Source organism: Rhagoletis pomonella, unplaced genomic scaffold, assembly GCF_013731165.1.
Source record: "Rhagoletis pomonella isolate Grant_MI unplaced genomic scaffold, Rhpom_1.0 Rhpom_scaffold_00002, whole genome shotgun sequence".
Lineage (NCBI taxonomy): Eukaryota > Metazoa > Arthropoda > Insecta > Diptera > Tephritidae > Rhagoletis > Rhagoletis pomonella.
In genome coordinates this window covers 20,485,271-20,491,736 of record NW_023458556.1, presented here as the reverse complement: position 1 = coordinate 20,491,736, position 6,466 = coordinate 20,485,271, and the positions used below count along the sequence as shown (strand labels likewise).

General features: G+C 38.9%; 1 protein-coding gene across 4 annotated transcripts in view; it reads left to right on the top strand.

Moving 5' to 3' along the window:
* The window catches only part of LOC118733261 (MAP kinase-activated protein kinase 2), a 36,958-nt gene that overhangs the window by 11,947 nt on the left and 18,545 nt on the right, over positions 1 to 6,466 (top strand). The gene's annotated exons all lie outside the window — the stretch shown is intronic.

Here is a 6,466-nt window from a genome sequence, read left to right as displayed (position 1 = left end):
CGGACCAAAGTTATAATACCATTTCATGCTCATGAAAGGTATAAAAAGGTCCAAGTTATAAGTAAGCAAAAAAAATACTTTTACTTTATACGCGGACATTGACGTCCCTTCATCTAATAGTTTAAACGACATCCAACTAGCATTGTAAAAGCCATTTTAAACCACCTTCGACAACTTCTTTCCGCAATCGTTACAAAGTTCGCATTGAGGAGAGGCACAACTACAAGAACGACGTCTTTCGTACACTACACGCAGGCACATCAGTCAAAATTGTTTCATCTATGCGTGCAAACAATGAAAGACAGCAAAGTGAACATACAGCAGATATCAGCTGCCACTTTAGGAAGCAGCGTTCGTTTTACTCTCTTTTTTTTACATAAAACTCAAATATTGAAATTTTAGTGCCGCAAGTTACATAGTTCTACTGTGGCATGTGGCACGCAGCCAGCATCGACTTCAAGCAAATAAAGTCCTCCCATATTTCCAGCTTTACTCGGAGTGATTGCAAAAAGAAGGAGGCAAAAAAGCGCTTTCGTTAAAAGAAGTCCACTCGACCTGATATTTTTTTTTTTCTTTACTAACTCTGCAGTGTCTGTTTTTCTTATAAGTAGCTGTATAACTGTATGTATAACAACAATATTGCTTGCAGTTTCATTGCTTCACCGACAGATCAGCCAATCTGCACTCCACAGCTCACCACGACACCTCCACACTCGTCTTTGCTCTGTATGCACACACACACACACACAATACACTTCCTATCACCTCCTCAACTTTATCCTTGTTTACATCTACAAAGATGTTCAGGTTGTAATTGGTGTTGTTTTTGTGGTTCGTCTTGTTGTTTTTGTCGCCTTTGTTTCAGTTGAATTGCTTATTGGTGTATTCCATGCGTGTTTTGGATAGCTTCTGTCAACACAACTCATCCAAACACAAAGTTGTTCGGAGTTTTGAATTAATTGTTGTTTTTCTCTACTTTATGCTGCTGCAGTTGCTCATTACGAGCAAAATTAATGTATGCATGTATGGATGTACATACATATGTTGTAGCAGGCAAGCAAAGTAAATGAGCAGAAAAAAGGAACTTTTTCGGTTAGAAATTAAGTTTTTCATCTCGTATGCGGTGCTGTCAACTTTTTATTCAGAGAAACCCAAAACCTGCCCGATTTTACCTGGAGTTTTTTGTACATAAGTTTTTTAATCTGCACTCAGCTGCAGGCAGAAGAGCTTTGTTAGAGTCTTCATGCGACTTTCTTCAACTTTTGATAGCTTTACTAATTTTTCCCCATTTTATGCTTGGGAAATCAAACTTTTCTAGGAAATATATTTCTCACCGTGTACTCTTAGATTTTTCCGCTGAGATTTTAATTGAGAAAATTTAGTTCTCTCTTCAACTGCTTCTGCCGCTTATTTACAATGAAGTCTTGGTTGAAGGTAGATACATACATACATATTTCAAAATTATATTATCTTCAACTTTATAGCTCTTAACTACAGTTGCTACTCGTAATATACATTTTCCTTTCAACCAACCCAACTGAAGTTGCTGGGGCTGAGAATAGCATACTTGATAATGTTTTTCTGAGCAAAGCGGAAGGGGTAAGTAGCAAACACTAAAAGGAAACTTAGTGGGTGCCACTTTCTCAAGTAGGTTTTACAATTTATCTGCCCTTCAAACATTTTTTTTTCATACCAAAATTTATGTAAAACATAGGCAGACAGACTGACAACAGTGATCAAAACGCAAGCAAGCAAAGCAGACGAGTTTGGGGTCAAAACAGTGTTCTACAACTGTAGGACTCTAGGACCTAGATGCGATCCCCACTCCAAGCTATTCTTAAAAATCATTTTATTTTTATTTATTTTTAAGTCACTGTCAGTACGTATAAGGTGTCTCGACGGTTGTACAATTTCCGAACTTGGGCTCTGAGCTTACTTACATAGTTTGTTGTTCCTCCAGGGCACATTCCTGGACTTAAAGATCAACTGACTTAGTATGCATCAGTGAGTAGTTCATTTAAGTTCCTTATTGTGAATTCTAGTTATATTTGATTTCTAATCTTGCAACCTAGCCCTCAGGTTCTCTTTGAACTTCCCCAAGTCTATTTTCCCAGATTATTTCATAAAGGTAAGGTTGCTACAATTTCAAGCCTAATTTGTGATCTGACATGGAGAGTTCATTAGATACTCTCCAGTATTTTATCAGCGCTTTCGGTTGAGTTTCCAATGGCCATGTCAATGACCTCTTCCTTAGCGCGGTTAGGTGATACATATATTCCCAACATTGAAAATTTTTGATTTATTGCTAGGTATGAATTCTTTGACTGTGGTCACTGCTTCTCCAGGCCTTTACTTTGTGCATTGTATCACCAGAACAAAAATTCGTCAAAATAAGCATGCATAGCAACCGTAACCTAAGAAGGACCCGACGCAGCTCCGATGTACTGTATGGTCTCTTTAATGGTGACAAGCACATGTCACGCCTTAGGATTTCGCACCTACAGAGTATACCATTACCTACCTGTTCTATACTGTCAAGCCCTTTATTTGGCATCTGATGAGCCATGGTTTTGGTACCAGTACTGTTTCCAGTGCAGACCTGAGGATTACCTTACCATAGTGCTGGTCATCATCGCAGCTAATGGCGGTGATCTTCTTCATCCCTTGCCAGAGTGTCGTTAAACTCTGGCAATATGGCTCCCACCGAGACGTCATCCGTGGCTATATTTAGTAGCCCGAGGCCGAAGTCCTCAAAGCCCTCTGATTCGTAAGGAAAAATACTAACTTCATCGACTACCGCGTTATATCTGCCTCCACAGCTACTATCTCAGACACCTCCTTCGCTATTTCGGGAGCTCTGCCCGGTGGTGTATCGGGCTTTTCCGAATTCAACTTCGGTTCCCTGCCCTTGTGCACATGCACTGGAACACTACCAAACCTGTTTCGTAGGATACAGTTTTTGTTGTTGATAGCTTTCCACGCCTGTTCGTCTGTACCGATTGTCAGCAGTTTTCCCGTCTTCTCATCCTACCTTCCACAAGTTTGTATGCATTCTCTCATTCCGAGCTATAATGAGGTCGAGTAATTTCTGGCCTACTGAGACGTTAAGCACTCACTCATATAGCGCAGGTACAATTTGGCCCCTGCGCCACTCAAATCTGTCCGTTTTCCTGACATCCCCAAATTTTAAAGACTGTCCAGATGTCGGTCCAGTACTCGTCGAGGCTTATGGCCCAGGGTGCCGAAGTATTCTCAGATGCCTCCCTCAGACTATCCTTCCGTTCAGTGGTGCCTGCATCTGTCCGGTGAGCCGGTAAAAAAATAGTTGCTTTGGTACGCTTGCCAACCTTACGTCTGTCTACTGTCGGCGTTTACGATGTAGGTTTCTGGCTAGCAGTATGTTCGATGCAGGTCGAGGTGTTTGAGACTCTCCAGTCAGTATTAGTTATCAGGGCAAGGAAATCGGGATGGGGAAGAATAGAGGATAAGTACGTCGATGCGGTGACCTTACACGGAGAACCAGAATGGCTAGTATCGCACTAACCCAGCGTTGTCCCTCTCAGTTCGTAGTGATATGTCAGTAGCAGCTATCATAGCACTGCTTAAGCCCCATCCCCACGGCAAGGAGACCGACAATGGGTATCAAAAAACGTCAAACATTAAAATACCTTTGGGGCTTAGTGTCGCTATAAAAAAAATAAACAATTATGTATGCGATACTCTTACAGTATACTATAAGGTGTTATATTATTGCAGACAAAAATCCGATTTACCCCAGCCGTATGAGGTGCAACGGAACTTAATTAAATCTATATGTTTTCATGGTAAATTATGAAAAACCTACTCGCACCAAATTGAATACCACAGCAACATACAACCGCACACACCTATGCTTAAATGCTGAGACGAAAGCTAAGGAAAAAGATTGACTGTAACGCGTAACTAAATCAAAGAAATTAAAAGTCATAAAATGTTTGGAGTCGCGTGCTAGATATATACAAACACTGCGTTCCATTGTGCACTAAACCTACTAAGTAGTAAGGGAAGGTTGCTGCCGCAAAGACGCACGCACGTAAAATTGCGTAAAGTAACCACCGCTGCACAGTGGTTCAAAACTGGAATTTAGTGTTCACAATTCACGGGAGCCTTCATTTTTCACTCAATTTAATTAACTTTGTTTTTAATGACAGCTAATAAAATTTACCTGATTTTTTAATTTTTGTTTGTTTGTATTAAATTTTTTAGTGCGAAGAGCAGAAAAAGTAGCAATTTTGAAGAAAATCGATTCTCCTGTTCCAGTGAATAAATGTTACCTAATAAAAACTAGTTGAAAACACTTGTAGGGTTCCACCAAAACAAAAAAGAAATTCACAAGAAAAATTTTAAATGTTTTCCAAAAAATTTCACCACAATTAAAAAAAAAAAATTTGAATTTCTAGAAAAATGTTGGGTATGCAGTTTTATAGATCACTAAATTTTAATTTTGCACTTTGCAAGTGGCTAAGAGGTCGCTTTGATTTTTAATAATTTTTTTCGCAACATTTTGTGCACATCTGCATGCTAAATGGGAAACAGAAGCGCTTGTCCACTTGCAACTTGCACTTTACTGTACTAAAATTTAATGATCTATAAAATTGTTATAAAGACCAAAAAAAAAATATTTAATTTTTGTGAAAATTTTTTTATAAGATTTCAATTTTTTTCGCTTTCAACTAGTTTTTTTTATGTAACATTTATTAACTGGAACAGGAGATCCGATTTTCTTCAAATCTGCAACTTTTTCTGCAGTTTGCATTAAAAAATGTAATACGAAAAACTAAAATTCAAAAATCATGCTCAATTGGTATCTTGCAAATTTTGTTAGCTTTAATTTTAAAAATCAAATTAAGTGAAAAATGAAGGCTCCAGTGAATTGTGAACACAAAATGTCAATTTTGTACCACTGTGCGCTGGAAAGGTGAATCAGCCACCCCCACATGCAGACAATGCGCAAAAGAAAATTGTAGAGAAAGCTTAAGGTATCTAGCGCAAGCAAGTGTGTGGTGATAGGTAAACGGCATAACGCTGGTGTTTTGCATAGCTTGCCACACTGAATATATGGATTTCTTATTATTTTAGGCAAGGCGTAGTAAAGTCACCGCGGCGTGGCAGTGGCAGTTGCAGTGTCCGTTAACATAGTCTGACAAAGCGTAAGAAAATCGTGCGCGAACCACCACTGCTTTGTCGCAACTAAAGAAATACTTTAATACTAAAACAGCAACAACAACAATAGCAACAAATCGCTTAAATGACTCACAAGAAAGTCAGCTTTGTAAAAGAGGCTAAAATGTCATTAATTTTTAATGGAATGACACCACTGTAAAGGCACGTAGGGGCGTGTGGCAAGCAAAAGGAAGTGCGACAGCGTACACTAATGGCTGGCATTTTTTTTTTTTTTTTGTGCGCGACTTCTTTGCAACCGTATTGTTGTTGCTTTTATTACTATTACCTCTTGCGAAATTAAAGCAATGAGTGTGCGAAAAAGCAACAACGGAGGTGATGCAGCATTAGTTGCATTTTGTAGAGATTTAATTGAATTACAACGCCAAAGAAATTGTGCCGCTTGGGTGGCATGTGGCGTATGTATGTGCAACTCAAAGAGGGATGCAAAAAAATCTCACTAGCTCAAAAATTGCAACACATTGTGGTATGGAGAAAGTCGGGTGGGTGTGTTGATGACGGCAATGGGGGGTAAAGTGGCAGTGGCCTACAACAGCTTGCAACCCCCAATGCATTAATGCAATTGCGAATTAGAGTTGAAAAAAATTACACTTGCCACATCAGAGTCATGTGGTGAGTAAGATAAATGTGTGTTGCAACCGCTGCATGTGGCATAAGTAAGTGAGTAAAGTGTAGTAGCGTTTGTATGCTGCAAGTGGCAAGGGAGTGGGTAGCGTTTTTGGCAACAGCTGTAACCACAAAAATGTGTGTAAATAATAAAGGCAGCGAGTGCAAACGGAAATTTTCCAAAATTATTTATGTATTCCATTTAAATGTTATGCATGTCGTAAGTAAGTAGTGAAGCGAAGCCATGTTTTGTGGCACATTTAAGATCATTAATTTTATTAAGCTTTGTAAGTACAGCTTTCCAAGCGCGCAACTGTCAAAGCAGCATATTGGGTAGCTAAAAATATTTACATTAATTACCAAGTGGTAACGATAAAGCAAAGAAATAAGTAGCATGAAATTTATTTTTGCATTTAAACAACTATTTATACCTTTCATGAGCATGAAATGGTATTATAACTTTGGTCCGATGTTTGTAAGTACCAGAACAAAAAGAGATAGACCCATGAAAATGTATACTTATATGATCAGAACGTCGAGCTGAGTTGATTTAACCATGTCCGTCTGTCCGTCTGTCCGTCTGTCCGTCTGTTTGTCTGTTTGTATGCAATCTAGTCTCTCAGTTTTCGAGATATCCGGA